The following is an 18,751-nucleotide window of genomic DNA, read 5'->3' as shown; positions in this document are numbered from 1 at the left end:
AAGATGATAAGAGAATTGTCCTAGAAAATAAGATCGATACAGTACCGTATGGCTATAAAACAAAATCTGATATATTAGACGAATTAAATAAACTTGGAAAACTTTGATATGTAAATGGAAGATGATTTAATTCACTGTCACAAGTGTAAAAAGAAAACGAAAAATATAGATTCAAAAATCGTTCAAACTCAAAATGGATTGTATAGAATTGCTGCAAAATGTTCAAAATGTAAGACAAACAAGAGTAAGTTTATAAAGAGAATTCCAAATCCAAAACCTGTTAAGCAAGAATTGAAGACTAAAGATGAGATAGAGATTGAAGCTCGAGAAATTCATGCACCAGTACGAAAAAAGTTTAAAAAGAGAAAAATTATAACATTAGGAATTGACGGATTTATGGGCAGCAGATTTAGTTATAATGTCTAACTATTCAGATCAAAATGATGGATTTAAGTATATGTTAAATGTTATTGATACTTTCTCAAAATATGCTTGGTCAAGAGCTATCAAAAGAAAAAAACGGCAAGGATATTTCAAAAGCTTTCGAAGATATAGTAAAAGATGCCATAAGGATCAATCACAAAAACCTCCTAAACCTACTTCATACTACAGATAAGGGTTTAGAGTTTAAAAATAAAGAATTTAACGATGTTTTGAGAAAATACAACATTAAGATTTATCATACTGAAAACGAAGAGAAATCAAGTATTGTAGAGAGATATAACAGAACTCAAAATGAGAGAATGAAAGTAATTTTTGAGATTAATAAAAACTTTAAATGGATCGCTATTCTTCAAAAAATCGTAAACAATTATAACGATACAGTTCACAGCACAATCAAAATGAAAACCGAAAGACGTAGATAAGGATGCAGAAAAGGAGTTATTAGAGACCGTTTTTAAGTATGTTCCACCAGAAATTCACACGAAAACTAAATTTAAAGTCAATGATCATGTAAGAATTGTTAGTAAAAAACAAACATTTTCGAGCAAATATAAGAACAATTGGTCAAGAGAAATCTTTGTGATTTATCAAATTAATAACACAGATCCTGTAACTTATAGTATAAAAGATTTAAATAATGAAGAAATAACCGGAAAGTTTTATGAATATGAATTGAAGAAGTCAAAACTGTAATATAAATTTTCTATATATAAATGGCGCATCAAAAGAAATGTACAAAGTGCAAAGAATTTAAAGATTTAAATGAATTTTATAAAGATAAAAATAGGAAAGATGGAATGCATTATAATTGCAAAGATTGTGAAAGGGAATATCATAAAGAATTATATGATAAAATAGAAAAATTAACTTTGGAAGATAAAGAATGTCTTAAATGTTAAAATGTAAAGAAACTAAAAAAATTTCAGAGTTTAATAGTGATCACTATAGTAGAGATAAGAAAGACTCATATTGTAAAGATTGTGTAAAGAAGAATCACCATAGATTATATTATGAAGATACTCAATGTGAATGTGGAAGAACTATAAAATGGTTAAATAATTATCAAAAAACATTTACAAACAAAATATCATAATTCAAGAGTTTAACATTTTCATCGTGTAATAATTTTTTCTATTTAAATGGAGTCTCAAAAGAAATGTACAAAGTGTCAAGAAGAGAATAGAAAAGACTGTTATTGTAAGGAATTATATGATAAAATGAACAAATTAACTTTAGAAGAGAAAAAGTGTTACTTTTGTAAAGAAATTAAAAATATTTCTGAATTTAATAACTGGCAGTATAGTAAAGATAGAAAAGATGCTTTTTGCAAAGATTGTGCTAAAAAAATTTTCAGCGAAAGTTATAAAAACGAAATGCCTTGTGAATATGAAAAAAAGATTTTACAATGGTTACCTAGTTATGCTAAACATTTACAAACAAAATATCATAATTCGAGAGTTTTTAGTTAAAATTTAGAAACATTTTCATCGTGTAATTTAGATATTCTATAAATCAGTCGAGATTCTGCCATATTTGTAGTAAAATGATTTCCGTTGTATAAAATATTCAAAGATTCTTTCATTTGGTTATACAGATTGATAGAATTTGGTTCGTCATCAATGAACAAAATCTCTAATTCAGGATAATTTATTTTTAGATGTTTTAATCGGTTTGGTATTTCTCGTTTCTGAGCTCTGATAACGTAATAAGGCCATTCCCACATGTGATTCTTCTTAATTAATACAAAAACATGGTGCTTTTTCTTATCAAAATTTTTACATATCATATCTCTCTTCATTAATTCCATTTCGCAATTCTTGATTCTCTATTTTCAAGGATTTCATTTCACCTGAAATTTGTAACTGTTTTATTTCATCTTTTAACTGCTTATTTTCGTTTTCAAGTTTGTACTCGCCATATTTTCTAATACTCGGTAAAACTTCTTCTAAAACCCAATTTTGAAATAATTCTGCAATCTTCATTTTAGATTTCAGTATTAAAGAATATATGCCCGGTTCATTAATAAAAATAGTGTTTTTTTTGAAAGTTTGAAGGTAAGAACGATTCGTTCCCCCCTTCCTGAATCTATGTTATCGAAGCTTTTTTTATATTTTTCTTTAACGTGATCTCTAATCGCTTTCATCGTATTTTTAAATTATTCCAATATTTTCTGCAATATCTTTTGCTTTAAACCAAAATTCATTATTATCATCGACAATTGTAAAGATATGTTTGTTTTCAAATCTAAGTTGATTATTGAGTAGGTCTACAACTGACTCCATTTAGATAGAAAAGAAATTTAACTAGTAATTTTTATTTCGAGAATAAAGGCCAGATTCATTAACGAAAATAGTGTCAGGATGAAGATTTTGAAAGGGTCTATGGCATAGACTCTTGTAATTTATATATTTAAAGGCTATTTTCTCGTCATTATCAATATTTATTTATGATAGCTTGTCTAGTATTTTCATATTGTAAAATTTCCTCTGCAACATCTTTAGCCTTAAACCAAATTTCATTATTTTCGTCAACAATTGTAAAGATATGTTTTGCTTTTAAATCTAAGTTGATTATTGAGCAGGTCTACAACTGACTCCATTTAATTTAACTAGTAATTTTTATTTTGAGAATAAAGCCCAGATTCATTAACGAAAAACAGTGTTTTTTTTGAAAGTTTGAAGGCGGGGGCGAATTAAACCACCTACCTTCAGAATGTATGTTTTCGAAGCTTTTTTTATATTTTTGGGGTCCATTTTATTCCTTTTTCAATCTTAAATATATTGTTGTTTTACTCTCATTATTTAATAAATTTCCCTCAGAGTCTTGTATAGTTAGAGCGATTTTTTGAATTCTTTTAATATTTTTTCTAATTGGAATATAATCGATTTCATTCGGTTTTTCACTGATTTTTGATCCATAAGCAACATTTGGGAAAAAAAGTGTACAAAATTTCAGATTCTTTGTGTAAAATGTTCGGTATGATTTTCAAAACTAGGTTTTCAACGAGATTGCAGTGCACTTCAATTACATCGAACGGTCTAAATTTTGGCGTTTTATTTCCTAAATATACCTGATTTGGCTCAATAGTTTTCTTGAACAAACCCTAACAAATCTACAATAATTGCTGAAAACATTATTCTTACTGGTGATTTTATTTGAATTTTATTAGAGAGATAATTTTTTTTGCATTTCAAAACTTGTTTTTCGTCAAAGTTTTAAAGATTTATCTGATTGTTTGAATGTTTTCAGATAATTTTTAAGGGAATTTTTTATTTGATCGAAAGTATAATATCCTTTGTTTAAACCATAGTATTTTGTTATGTTCTTCTCACTAAATCCTATACCAATAAGGAGAAACTTTCACTAATATTTATTACAAAATTGTCAGAATAAAAACCGCTTAAAACCGATAAAATAATTTGATTCTTCCTCTAAGTGTATAGGATGTTCCAAGTTTAAAAACTAATTTAGAGCTTTCTGAAGTCAACTTGAACAGCTTCATTTTCGCAAAGCGTTGCTTCAAGATGAAAATCTTCTATTTAAATGGAGAAATTTTTAAAGCAAAAAGATCAGATAAAACTTCAAACGTTTGAAGAAAATAAAGAAAGATCAACCAATCAGATTGTTAATTGTTGGTTCAAGTGGATGTGGAAAAACAACTTTACTATTGAATTTTATCTACAATAGGTTGATTCCTTATTCCAATTTGTATGTTTTTAGTAAATCTTTAGAACAAGACGCCTATAAAAAAATTACAAGAAAGATTTGAAAATATTGAGAAAAACTTAAACAAAAAAATATCACATTTTTATAATGCTTCCGAGGACATAGTTCCGTTAAGCGAATGTAAACCCAATTCGTTAATCGTTTTTGATGATTGTATTTTAGAAAATCAAGACGTTATTAAGGAATATTTCGTAATGTCCCGTCACAAAAACATATCTTGTATCTATCTTTCCCAATGCTTTTCAAAGGTTGATAAACAAGTTATAAGAAATAACCTGAATATGTTGTGTATTTTTTTAAGCAAGACGATCACTATTCGAGAAAGATTTACAACAATTATGTGGGTTCTGATATGAGTTTTAAACCACTTTATTGAGTTGTGTGATAAAATTTTGGAAGGAAGACTACGGATTTTTATAACTATTAATCTAACTTTGAAACCTAAAAATGGTAAATATTTGAATAAATTTTCCAATATAAATGCTGCTCAGTGGTCTCGATAAAATATTTGTTACAATTATTTTTTATATTATCTTTAATTTTTATTTACATTATGAAAATAACAGAAAAACGGTAAATCTGTTCACGTTCCACGTTCACGTTTTTCGTGTTTCACGTTCCACGTTCACGTTTTACGTTCCGTGTTTCACGTTTCGTGTTCACGTTTTACGTTCCCACGTTCACGTTTCAAAATTTTTCTAATTAAATGGTGAACGTAACTTCTGAAGAAGCGAAAAAACTTGATCAAATCGAAAAGAAATTAATCAAAGAATTTAAAGAACAGATTCGAATTGATGAAAAAGAACAAGAATTTATTCAAAAAATTAATCAACCTGTAACATCTGCAATAAAAAAATGTTGAGGGCAAAATTGAAAATGTTTTAAGCGATAATCAAAAATTTAATGAATTTGGTTCCAGTTGTACGACAATTTGCCGATATTTTCGATACCAGAATCTGAGTTTGAATTGCCAAAATTACCATCGTCGACACCATTTAGACCTCGAATCATTGAAGACTCTACCATAGTTGAACCAATAAGTCCTGGAACAACGGATATAATAATTGGTGTGAAATTGGTAAAAAATTTCTTCCTAGAGCAAAGGATGATAAATTTGGTTTGTATTGGGACAGAAAAAAGAAAAGTTTTATGATTGGAAATTTGCCCGTGAATTTTGAGCATAATGATATCATTATTAATGAAAAAACATATGAAGGAACTCAAGGTTTATGGAGATTATTAACAGGCACTGATGTTCCAAAAGACGGTTTATATTCTGAAGAAGACTTGAAAAAGTATACTGAAATTTTATGGAAATCTGATTCAATTTACTAAAAATAATGATCCATCAACTAAGAAACCAAAGTCAAGTAAAGGTAAAAAATATCTCAATTTGATTAAACCAATTTGGGAAAAAACGAATCGAAGGATCAGGTGTGAGAAAAATACAATGATAATAAGATTTGAGTACAGATATATCGACGATTTGACAAAACTCGATGGAATTATTAATTATATTTATGCTCAAGAAAAGGCTGGAAACAACAATTTTTTGAACGAAAAGAAAGCGATTAAAGATTTTATTTCGAACAAACTTGATGAAATGATTGAAAAACCTGATGGAATTAAAATATTTAAAACGAGTTTTTTGCCGGCAATAAGTTCATCTATGATTGAGGGTAGTGGACTTTTGAATGATTTTATCAACAATTTACCTTTTGAATTACACGTACCAACTTATCAGTATCTGGGGCCCTGGCACAAAACTCGAAAAAAGACTAAAAAGAGGAGATCCTGGTATAAATAAATTAGATCAAGCTGCTATGGAAACACGATATTTTTTATGCAAAACATAGAGACACAAATTCCAGACATATCGCAGATAAAGTTTTTTGCAAGATAAGGCAATGGATAGATTTTTATCAAAAGATGCTAGTTTAGGTGAAAGATTTGTTGCGCTTCCAACAGCTGGAGCAATGTTTTTTGAAGAGAAAACTAGGAATGGGAATCGAAGAGAACTTGAAATTTTAACTATATAAATGGAGGTGAATGTAAATTTCAGCAAAAATCAGAAAGAAAAAATAAAATCCCGCTTTTAAGAAGAAAATACCCGTTAGTATTCAATTTAAAAATAGATCAACTAAAAAAATGGCGAAGATAAGATATTTTTAACAAATAGACAATACAATAAACTCGAAAAACATAAGAAAAACAATAAAGGAACCAGAATAGAATTTTCTTATAATCAGTTGAAAGAACTCAAAAATGGTGGACTTTTGAAAGATTTATTAGATTTTGGAGAAAATATTCCAGTTGTTAAAAATGTTGTTTCCTTATGTTCGTAAAGCTGCTCCAATCGTTAAAAAAGATGTGATTCCTATTGTTCGAAACATTTTAAATTGGTTAGATAAAGAGTTGGAAGATGTTACAGGATCTGGATTAGATGAAAAAACTTTGAATTACGTGAAATCAAACATTGAAAAAAAAATTTAAACCTTTAACATTCGGGGAATTGGAAGAAATCTGCAAAAATATTAAACATTTTAGAGGAATCTTCATGAGAGATACATTACCTGAAAAAGTTAAGAAATTTGAATGTGGAATTGTGAATTTAGACTCGATTATGGGAAGTGGAACACATTGGATTTGTTTATTATAAAAATGATAAGAATGCATATTATTTTGATTCGTATGGAAGAATTGAGGACAAACCACCTATAGAATTGATTAAATATTTGAAAAAATCAAGCGTTTATTATAACGATTCTCAAATTCAAGACTACAAAGATCCCCCAATTTGTGGTCATTTATGTGTTTTTGTGTTGAATGAACTGAGTAATGGTAAAGATTTTAAAGAAGTTGTTAACAAATTATTGCTTAATAAAATATGGATTCACAAAATATTTTTGACGTATTTGGTACACAAATTATTCAAAATGTAGATAATAGTTTTCAATTTTGATAGTTTGAGAAATGAGTTTGATAACAAGTTAGAAAATTTATTACAAACCCTTCCAGATTCAGATATGTTTTGCTGTCGAGATTGAAGATTTTAAAGCAGAATATGATAACAAACTTGCAAAATTTCATGAGTTCAAATGAAGTTGCTGATAAAATAAAAACATTGGAAAAAGAAGTTGATGATGGTGTAAAAAAAATTATTTACCAATTTAATGTCTCACATCGAAAAAGCTGATGAAATTACTGAAGCGATCAAAGTTGAAAAGAATTATGTTAGTTTGGCTAATAAGAAAAGAATTGTCGGTGTTTCGACCTGGTATTGACAAACATGATGTTGTTGTTAAAGAACAAAATTTTAAAAACCTCTAAAAATTATCAGAAAACATCGATATTGTTGATTTACATGATCCGAATGTTAAAAATGCCTTAGATTTTAAAGGAAAAAGAATTAGCGGTGTTAGTAAAGGAATTAATCCATTTGATGTTGTTGTAATGATTTCAATTAGAAGATCCTATTAAAATGTTTAATGAACTAAAACAAAATTATGAGAATCATAAACAGCATGTTAAAGATTTTACAACAGAAGTCTATGACAAGTTAGAAGCCAGAAATAGAAGATCAGTAGACGATGTTGGTGAATTACTTGATAAAGTAAATAAACTAGAAGAAAACTTTAATACATATAAAAATAATGTTAATGTATTAGTTGGTGAAGTAATTAACAAAATTCTGGAAGATTTTGATACACATTTCAATGAGAAAGTAAACTTTTTTAAAGATTTTGGTACACGTTTCAATGAGAAAGCAACACATAATAATGAATTACTTAAAAGTATAGATGATCGATACTCTTTATATCTCGATAAAGTAAAATAAACTAGAAGAAAACTTTAATAAATTTAAAGAAGATGTCGATAAAACTTTTGAAAACATCGACAACAGATTTAATGGAGTAGGTGGTTACGATGACTAATTTTCCTTATATAAATGGCGCTCATATATTGTGTGAGATGTAAAGAGAAAACTGCCACAAACGATATAAAATACTATGCAAACATTAACGGAGTTAAGAGAATATCTGGAAAATGTGCTGAATGTAACGCTAAAAAAGAGCCAATTTATAAAAACTTGATTTTGAAATTTTTTCTTAATAAATAGAGATGGCGGGACATTACAGTGCTTTTCGATCTTTTTATAATGCAACACGAAAGAGATTTGAAAAAAAGAACATTGGGATGACATTTCTCAAAAATATGAATTATCCGAAGATATGATGAGATTATACGTAAACAAATTGAATTGGTATAAACATTGCAAAATATCAAACTTTATCATCAGAGTTCATTCAAGAAAATATACATTATCAATTAAAAGAGATCATATGTCTGTTCTTTGTCTCTATCAACACTTGAGTATAAAGTTTTTGGATGAAAATAAAGATACAGTTGATTGGAACAATATTATAGATAGCGGTTACTATCCTGTGCAAATTTTATTGAAATATGTGACCGAGATCGCAAAATTTAAGGAAGAGAATCCTGAATATGACGAAGTAGATCATTAAAAATGACTCTAATCTTTTTAATTATTTTACTAAAAATTTATATATCTTTTCTTATAAAAACGTACATTAGATCGATGAAAAAATGATACACGATGTTTAAAAAATTTCTCTTATTAAATGGCGGACTACAGAAAATATGCTAGTGATATTGAAAGGGCGGAGTTTAAAAATTTCTATCCAATTAGTAAACAACATTTTGAATGAACCGAATAAAAGAACTGAGTTTAATATTGATTTTGGAGATAACTTTTTGCTCGTCTAACTTCCAGTTTTATATTTCTGGAACTTTAACAAAACAAGATGGTCAAGCATATCTTGGAACTGATAATGTTAGATTAATCGATAATTTTATACCGTTTTTATTTTCTAAGATTGAAGTAAGAAAAACACAATAAATTGATAGAAGAAGTCGAAAACTGTGGCCAATTAAGCACAATTAAAGGAACTATTTCGTATTCAAAAAGTGATGTTATTTCTCAAACTTCTAATGGCTTTGAATCAGATTTTAAATTTGGTGTTTTTGAAGCAGCTGGAAATTTATCTCATTTTGGATTAGGATTTTTTGAAAATGTTACTATTCCGATCTATAAAGGAGGATTTTATCTAAGTTTTATAAGAGCAGAAGACGATGATGTGATTCTGAAGACTGCAACTGGAAATGTTATGCCTGTTGATGGAAAAATAACAATTACAGATTTTTTTATTAGAGTTCCAATGATTGATTATAAAACCACGAGTAAAATTAGGTTGATTGATGATGAAATTACAAAAAGTCAAAACATTATGTTTAATTTTCTAGATTGGCAATGTATTGAACAAAAAGGTATTTCCGGAACAACTTATTCGTTCGATATCACAAATATTTATAGAAATATCTTCAATCCCAAGTTCGTTATCATCGGTTTTCAAACAGATAGACAGAATAATCAAGAAAAAAATCCTTCAAAGTTTGATAGTTTGAATGTAAAAAAATATCAGAGTAAAATTGAACGGTTCTTATTATTCAGATGAATTACAAAACTTAAACATTTCAGGAGGTCTTTTCAGAATCATGTATCAGGATGTATCAAGATTTTAAGAAAGTTTACTGTAATAATAAGGAAATGTATTACAATCCTAAAGAATTTTTTAGCGAATAGACCTATTTATGTCATTGATACAACAAAGAGTTTGACAAAATATTTCTGGTTCAAAGAAACGAACGATATAATTATCAATATGGATTTTCAAAAAGCTGTTACAAACGCGATTTGTTATGTTGTTGTTGTCTCTAAGAAAATTTTTAGCCTATGATGTGATTAAGAACGATATTAGAGAAATTCGGTAGTTAATGATGTTCATATTATTCTCTTTCATTCCTTCTAATATTTCAAAAATATACTCTTTCGCTGATGAAAAATCTCGATTTCTCCCGTAATAATCTTTATAATCGTACACATAATATCCTAAATAGTTGTACAATAGAATGAAATTATTTCTATTTATCTCTGTTGTAGAAATGTAAACACAAACATTTGCGCTGAAAAATTTATATCTCGGCAGACTTAGTTCCATAATCTCCATTTATAAAAAAATCTTTTTGTTTAAATGGAAGAGTATAATGCCAACTGTTACAAGTGTTCTAATAGAGGAGAAATTATCGATAAAAGATATTTAGTTTGTAGAGGTTGTAATTTAATTTTGTTAGAAAGACCTAAACCTAAGAAATTTCGAAATAAATTAACACATTTGAATAACCTGCTTACAAAATTGCAATATGGAGACAAGAAGCAAACAAAATTTGTTACAGAATTTAGAAAACAGAATAAAAATTTTTACTTATCTCTTGGAACCATTGACAAAATTATTTTCCCTTTTCAAAGAATACATTAGGTTTGTAGGTATCGATACACACGTTTATTATGAAAAGATATTACCTGTATTTTTTCATTATCTGGATGTTGAAATTTGTTTATGATTTTGAACCAGAAATCCTCGATGATTTTATAGTACATTTGGAGAAATTAAACGAAGAACCTCTTGAAAAGAATGCGGTTTTACTCACATTCTCCCCGACTTCTCGAGTGAAGGTTAGCGAATTTCATTTTTTCCGTCTTTAAATTTTTTCTATTTAAATGGAGTTCTTGAAGGAGTTAAATGATATTGGAGAATGTAAGTTTAAAGAGTATAAGAAGTTAAATGAATTGGAAGAAAGGAAGAAACATAGAATCTTGAATTTGGAGAAAATGAAAGATAAATTCGGGTTTACAATAATTGCCGAGTTGGAAAAGATTGTAAAGTACACTTGCCGAACAGATTTTTGACTGTTTTGGATGAAAAAAAAGATTAAAGAATTAAACAAAAATGAAAAATTACACTTGATTGTTACTGGAAAGAAGACTATAAAAGATAAAGAAATTATAACAATTAACTTTGTGGAATAAAGTCTTAACTCTAAAACTTGCAGTCCCTCCCCACGTCATAGTACTGTTTTGATAACCATAGTTGGTGTCTTTCTTCATAGGAATCACATGGAATATTATCTACAGTAATACCTTTTGTTTCACACAAAAATGTGGCTATATTCTATAAGAAAAATTCTATAATGCTCTTTAATGAATTGTGTTGATAAATCTTGATACTCACAAAAATTCCTAAGAAATTCCATCAATTAAGTCTTGATTATCTTGAAAGAACGTATAATATGGGAAAAATGTTCATAAAAAAAACGATGAAAACTCTCTGTTTGTTTATTTTTTACTTTCTTTTCAATATCTTTCGTAATTATATTAAATATGTAATCCCTTACTTTTTTAGTTTTTTGCCGATAGTAAAACACTCCATTAGACGTTTTTTCTGCAAAAAGACTTTACAAGTTCTTTGAATTCTGTATCATTTAAGGAAAGTATCAACTGTTCTTTAAAATGTTTTGGTAATTCGTTGAACTCGTTAAAATTGTCTTTCTTTGTTAAGTTTTTGAAATGCTAGAAACTGAAGAGAAGCTTGGTGAGTTCATGTTGTTTATTTAGTAGAAAAGTTTTTTATTAAAGTATGTTTTTAGTAAAAATGTTTTTTAAAAATTGATTAAATTTTATTAAGATTTTTCCTTTATTCGTAGCAGATTTGACAACATTTTACAAAGCACAGCTTAAGAAAAGTAGAAGCTCAGATTTGGTTAATTTTTCATTCCACAGAGTAGATAGTAATGTACCGATCGGCTTTTGGAGACGAACGACTGTAGATTTCGGTTAATTTTTCATTGAGATTTGCTGTGTTATTTCTCAGCTTCCTTTATGGTACATTGAACAGTATTTTACATTGCTTTTCGGTTGGCTCCGAAAGTGGCGCCAGGAACCCCATATTACTATCTACTTATATATATATATATATGGATTACAATAAAATAGACGCAAGCCACGCCATATGTCTAGTAACAAGATACCTTTAAATTGCATACAAAATTTTAAGTCTATAGCTTATATATTTGTTTGTATTTAATATTGAATTAAGTCAAGATCTTACCTACTAAGATTCTAATTTTGATATAGCATAGTTTTTAAAACGATATTGTTTTTTTATTTGTTTTTTATGCTAGGTATTAACGATGGATAGTTTAAGAGGATAGTAAAATTTCAGATATTTACCTGGGTACTGGTGATTTGTTGTGATTAGTTATATGATTAGAATGATTAGTTTATATGCGTTTCCTTATTATAGTCTTTGTATATGTTATTTGCGAGAGGCTACTAGCTGGGTGACCGCGACTGCCTACTGTAATGGTGCCATAAATAATGTACAACATAACTGGCAGGTGTGGCGGACCGAGGGCAAAAGTTACACCTGATTGTATTACATGTGATTAGGGCTGTGGCACGAGCACACCTGTGTAAGGTCGATAGTTCCCAACCTCATATTCTTCTGTGTCGAGTGTACGTAGACCTGCTTCTATATATTAATAAAGTTGTTATTTTTACTTAGCATGTACTATGAACTACTTGTTGTTTTCAGACGTATTTCGTCTGTTTGATTGGCTGTTAGTAACGATATTGTGTTATTATTTCTTTGTTTAAACTTTGTTATTGACAATGGATAATTCAAAGGATAGTACGATTTTAGGACATTTACCATTTGAGTAATGGTATTTTAACAACTTCAGTGGAAGGAACATATGAAATTTGGTCGTATCCAAATATTTTAAATTTTTTGCAGTAATTAAGAAAACCGTCCAATTATGGTTTAAAGGAATGTAGAAGGAAGGGTATAATATAATAACACATGGTACAATATTGAGTTTGGACATTAATATAAAATTAGTAAAGCTTTTATGTAGGCCTACGCATATACGAGTATTTAGTGAAACGTTCACGTGAGATTATGTAGCAAACTTAAAATATATTTAGTTGCTTTTATTTTAATAACAAATTTTTACTAAGATTTTTCTAATATACATTTCCCTTAAACCTTTGGGTCGTTCGGATTAGGTCGTAATATATTGAATAACTAGCTGTTACACGCCGGCTTTGCGCGCAATCTTTATAACCGAAGTCCTTATATTACTTAGTAAAAGCAATTATGATGTAATATGATGGGAGTCCTATACAAGTTTTAAAACGTAAGTAGGCATACAACAGGTAAATATTATTTAAGTTCATGGTAAATAGTATTAGATTTTAACTTAATTATTATATCATGTTTGGCACGTGTAGGAGCACTTCTGGTTCTAATTAAATTTATATACATAACGTCACAGCTGAATCTGTCTTGTCATCCCGATGAAAAAAACACAAATCTCGGATCACGCAGGTCTCGGAAACTTACTTCGGTCAAAAAGCGTATATATTTTCCAGTCCTTGTCATATATTTCAAGTCTAAGATAATTTCCAGTACCACACAGTAGAGTTTGTCTTGTTGTTCTGACGAAGAAAAAATATATATATATATACTTGCATAGGACCGAGATGCCTACTTCGGTTTAAAAAAGTGCCTACTTAAGACCGTTTTAAATTCACTTACCTACGATGTCACAGTTTAGCTTGCCATATTGCCTCGAATCAAAATACTAAATACGTTTGATTATCTAGTTGTCGGAAATATATATTTGGTTCAAAATCGTGTTGACATAGTTGAGTTTGCCTTGTCCTGATGAAGAAAAATATACACACATATAATATTCTGTTGCACGCTCTTTTTAAACACAAATTGTCCCTGTTATCTTTCAAACAACTTTCGATTTATGTCTGAAATAAGTGAACGAAGTACAAGGAGGGGGTACATCCTTATTTTCTATCCCAATTCATCGAACAACTACCTTTAGTAAATCGTTTTACAGTTTCTGCCTGTCGATTGTGGAATGCTTTACCTGTGAACATCAGAGCCATCGATAAACGCGCTCGCTTTGGGGCGGAGGTCAGGGCCTTGATGCTAGGGGCTCAGGGGGTATAGCGTTGGGCGGCTTTGGAGTGCGGTACTTAGGGCAATTGCATGCAAGTTTGAATGAATGCGTGTGTGTCTTGCGATATTATTGTAAATTTGTATAAAGTTACATTAATTATTGATGATTGTTTTTATTTTAAAGATTCATTTAATATGTAAATTTTAGTTATACGTAAATGTATACATATGTATGTTAGTTTAATTTTTATTTTTATGAGGTTAAGTGGTAGAGAGGAACTTTATAGTCCTAACTTCGCCTCTAATAAAGTCATTTTTCATTTCACATAAGTAGGACCAAGAAGCCTATTACGGCATAGGGAAAGTACTACCTACTTCCTATGTACTTTCGTTATAAGGGGGAAATCCTTATTAAGGTTATGCAACATTCCAAAATAATCATTATTAAAGTTTTGTGTCATATAAGTCTTGTTTTTTTTGGACTGTAGTCAGGAAAGAATGAATCGTTGAGGCATTGTTAGTATTTCATTTCTCTATTTTTCCATAAGCCACTTTTAAAATGCAATAGTCACAATGTCAAGGAAGCCCACCAGTTTAAAGTAACTAATGAGAAAACATTCATGACTTTGATCATTAAAGTTGGTTACATAAAAGTGTTTAAATAATATTTAAAATGCATTAGATGATTTAAATTCGTCACTAAAGAATGTGTAGTATAATTTATATTTTAATTTTTTATATACTATCTGCATTACACTACTGATCAAGCACTGTTTACTTAACATTGATCAAATTTATATGTAAACAGATGTTTCAGACAATTTGTTGAACTATAGCTGAATATGTCAACAGCTGTTTAATGCCAGTTTTTTTTTATTATGAAACATATAAACTACATTTTTTCTGAATTTCAAAATATTCCAGGTAATTTTTCTTATATTTTGCTTCATAAAAACCTTCCATGGATTTCAATGAGCATTTTACAAAAGGAATTAACCAAAGTGGTTCAGGCGTTGTTTGAGTTATGCGCTTACCAACACATTTTGCGATTCATTTTTATATTATAGATATTTACGTTTAAACTTGTAATGGAACGACGATACTCATCAAAAAATACTGCATCAACTCAAGCAGGACTGCTTTTCAATATTGTCTGTAAACATAATGGAAAAAAAATGCAGAGAGGGTTTCTTCTCCTGCCAGCACAATAATTAAATTAATTTTTGGAAAATAAAAATAACTCAAAATTAAAATTTTACACAATTTTAGAATGTAAAATTAGCACATTTACTCTGCATATTCAGCAAATAATCACTAGTTGCAGATTAACTAGATGAGTGCACACAATATGTCATGAGTACAACGCACACAGGAGTTTGCGGCCATGAAGGATGTCGGCGTCGCATCGGTTCTGTAGAAGGGAGTCTCCTAAGTTGTCCGTGTTCATGAAGAACCTGAACTACAAATGAACTGTGATTTTTTAAAAATAAAAGAACTGAGGCCAATCTCTCGAAGCTTCATTGCTAACAATAAAAATGGTGTTGTACCATTCCAACAGCAAAACATTTAAGCATTGCAGTATTAAAAAATGGTACTTTTACTTGAATATCAAAATGTAAATAAAAAGGTAACGGGATATCTAAAAAAATAAAATACAGTTTGATAAATGATATTAATGTTCAATCAAAAATGATGTAAAATTTCATTGTTTCCCATGACTCTTAAAAGACCACGATCGTCTTTTAGAACATTTAAAAAGAGGTTATAACCATCGGTTAACTGTTGTTTTTGGTTAAAAATGTGATTGAACCGTTAGTTTAACGCCCGAGAACTAGTTTGCGTTGTATTAGCAGGCACTTTTTTTGTGAACTCAATGAAAGAATTTGATCATCAGCCGTGCTACTTTTGAATGTTGGTCAAAATTGGAAAGCGTCGGAAGTTTAAAAATAATTAATAAACATACATTTCTCATATTTTTTTACGTTTCCACACTCAAAAACCAATTGTCAGACCACATAGATAAAAGTTATATAAGCGTCAGTCAACCACATAAGTACCGATTATTTGGTGAAAAATACCAATTTTCAGGATCTGCAACTTGGCTGACGGTGGTATAATTGTTATTACCTTGTTAAAGAAGTTGCATTCGTTAGGTTCAATTCAGAGAGTAAAGGTAAAATATATGTACAAGTTTCTGAGAAAAACAATTAATACTTTGTATTCTTTTAAAAACTCTCCCTTTTGAACCCTCACAAAACTAGTTAAAGATGAGGCTCAGTATGTTTCTTAAGGGAAATTCTTGTATTAATTTCATGAAAAACTAGTTTATATGCTTATACAATGCAAATTGGTCCTCAGCTCCTACATTAACAAGCAGAAACAATCGAGTACAAACGGCTGCTTTGTTTAAATCGTGAACTAATAGCGATAGGTAAACGGTTGTTTTGTTTAAATAGTAAACATACAGCGATAAGTAAATGCCTGTTTTGGTTTTATATCGTTAATGAATGTATAGGTGATATTAGTTTCTGTAAACATACAACTAATAGATAAATTTCAGATCTACTCTTCCCAAGTTTGGGAATTCGGTGGATCAAGAAGGGTCAGTACAGTCGAAAACAACGCTCTTATTTAAATTAATTTCTCTTACTCTTGTCCCTTTTTATACAGGTAGTGTAACAAGTATCAGCTCCAGATTTTAAAGATCAATGCATTTGTTGGTAAATAACAAAACATTAAATCTTTGTTGAAAAGAAATATCCATGTTTAAATGATAAATATACAAAAATAAAGTTCTTCATGAACAACAAACACATTATATTCCACTCCTTATTGTTTGATTAAACAACCTTAAGTTGGACGTGCAGCATTTTGAAAACCCGATATTGTAAAACATTTAATAACTTTCAATTAAAATGATTTAGGAACATACTTAATATGTTCCAAGTAACATAAGTAGTTTATCAAGAAAGAAATAAAACTATTTCCCATAGTAATTTTGTTGATTACGGTGGCAAGTAATATTCTACGAACTTTATGCCGGGAACTACAGCAGGGGTTCACCGTGATAAGTTCTCGGTAGTAGAGTTCATCTGGCTGCGATAGGGAATGTGTTTATATGTCGTAATCTAAGCAGCATCATACAGTAGCTCACAACTCTCAGTACTTGACAGTCCTGTCAGCATCTATATTCCTACAACTACGGTACTTCCTCAATTGTAAGTGATTTACTTGCAATTTTATACTTTTTGTTTATATTCTATAAATATAAAATAATATACTTAATATGTCACCCATTTATACCGGATTATTTTATATACATGACTTCGTAATTTTAAATTAGTAGAATGTAAATGGTGAATTAACCTTAAATATGTGGTAGTTATTTGTGATTCTTTATCGCGAGCTCTGTAAACAAAGTAGGTCAGGTAAGGTTTACTTACATAAAATAGATTACTAAACAAATTTCTATGAATTTTATTTTTAAAAAAAGCCGTCACTAATAAGCGCCAATATATATGAAACAGATATTTTAAGAATTTTCTGAATCGAATAGTTATTTAGAGTAGTTTTATCAATTTGCACATCCAGTAAATGAAACGACTTGAAATGAATGTGCATTAATTACATGATATTTATAACAATTAATAAATCACAACTTTTGAGATTATCTGAGATAATTTTACATTTTACACAGTAACTACAGTAGATGGGAACAAATTTATTAATGGAAACAATCCGGATTTACCGAGTATACCCGATTATTAATTATTTCTAATTCTGTATGTAATAATAATAAATAGTCGTACAAGTAATAAATATTATAGTCAGTTCGTAGCCTTATATAGTTTGCAACTGCTAGCACTTCATTTTCAGGAGTTGTTTGAAGTAAGCGATATACAGATACATGCAAAATGTATTATATGAGTTTATTAATAGAAAACACCAATTCTTAGATAACTTAATTATTTTTGTTATGATTACAATTTGTTTCTATTGGTGTGGCATACCACTGAATTAATAATTATTGTTACAGCCTAACAATGAAGGCAACTCTGCTCGTTGTGCTGGTGTAATGCGTGTGTAGCGGCTGTCATGTCTTTTCCACAACCGGAGGAAAAGAAGGACGAAGGTGGTTGGGCGGTGAGGACAGACACCACGAGGAACGGCGGCACTGTGGTGCGGGTTGACAGTAACAAGAAATGGGACCGTCACAGACGACGGTAGGGTACAAGCGGAGGTTCACGGCCACTGGGAGAGGACTTACGGAGGCCCCAACGATGGCCAGAGAAACCGCGGCGTGGGTGGCAGCATTGGAGGCTCCTGGGTGAAATGATTTTATCTCTGGTCTTAAGAAGGATCATAAAGCGGCAGCCAAACATTTTTCTTTTGTATTATGTAAATATTTCCTGCAGAAACAATTGTGTATCTAATGTACAGTGTAAATACAATTAATTATATGAAAATCTGTTATTTTTTATTGACTACCATCATTGTTAGGGAAATATTGGAAGAATATTCAAAAGATTAATTTTATATAAAAATATCCTTGCAGATATCAAAAGTGTGTTTAATATTCTGAAAAAAGATATGTAGTGACAGAAGACGATTATTGTGCTCCATTTTAACCGTTTATAAGCGTACCAAGAATTCAAACGGCTTATATGTTATATATTAAGAATGAA

The 18,751-nt window shown here is 29.5% G+C and overlaps 1 long non-coding RNA gene across 1 annotated transcript; it reads left to right on the top strand.

Annotated features, from left to right (window-relative positions):
* Window positions 1-12,466: 12,466 nt before the first annotated feature.
* LOC124373938 lies at window positions 12,467-18,532 on the top strand. The gene is made up of 2 exons (XR_006923487.1): window positions 12,467-12,604; window positions 18,103-18,532. It is a non-coding gene; the product is annotated as an uncharacterized LOC124373938 (long non-coding RNA).
* The last annotated feature ends 219 nt before the right edge of the window (window positions 18,533-18,751 follow it).

This window comes from Homalodisca vitripennis, unplaced genomic scaffold (genome assembly GCF_021130785.1).
Source record: "Homalodisca vitripennis isolate AUS2020 unplaced genomic scaffold, UT_GWSS_2.1 ScUCBcl_6763;HRSCAF=14122, whole genome shotgun sequence".
NCBI classification, from domain to species: domain Eukaryota; kingdom Metazoa; phylum Arthropoda; class Insecta; order Hemiptera; family Cicadellidae; genus Homalodisca; species Homalodisca vitripennis.
This window is presented reverse-complemented; position numbering and strand designations above follow the sequence as displayed.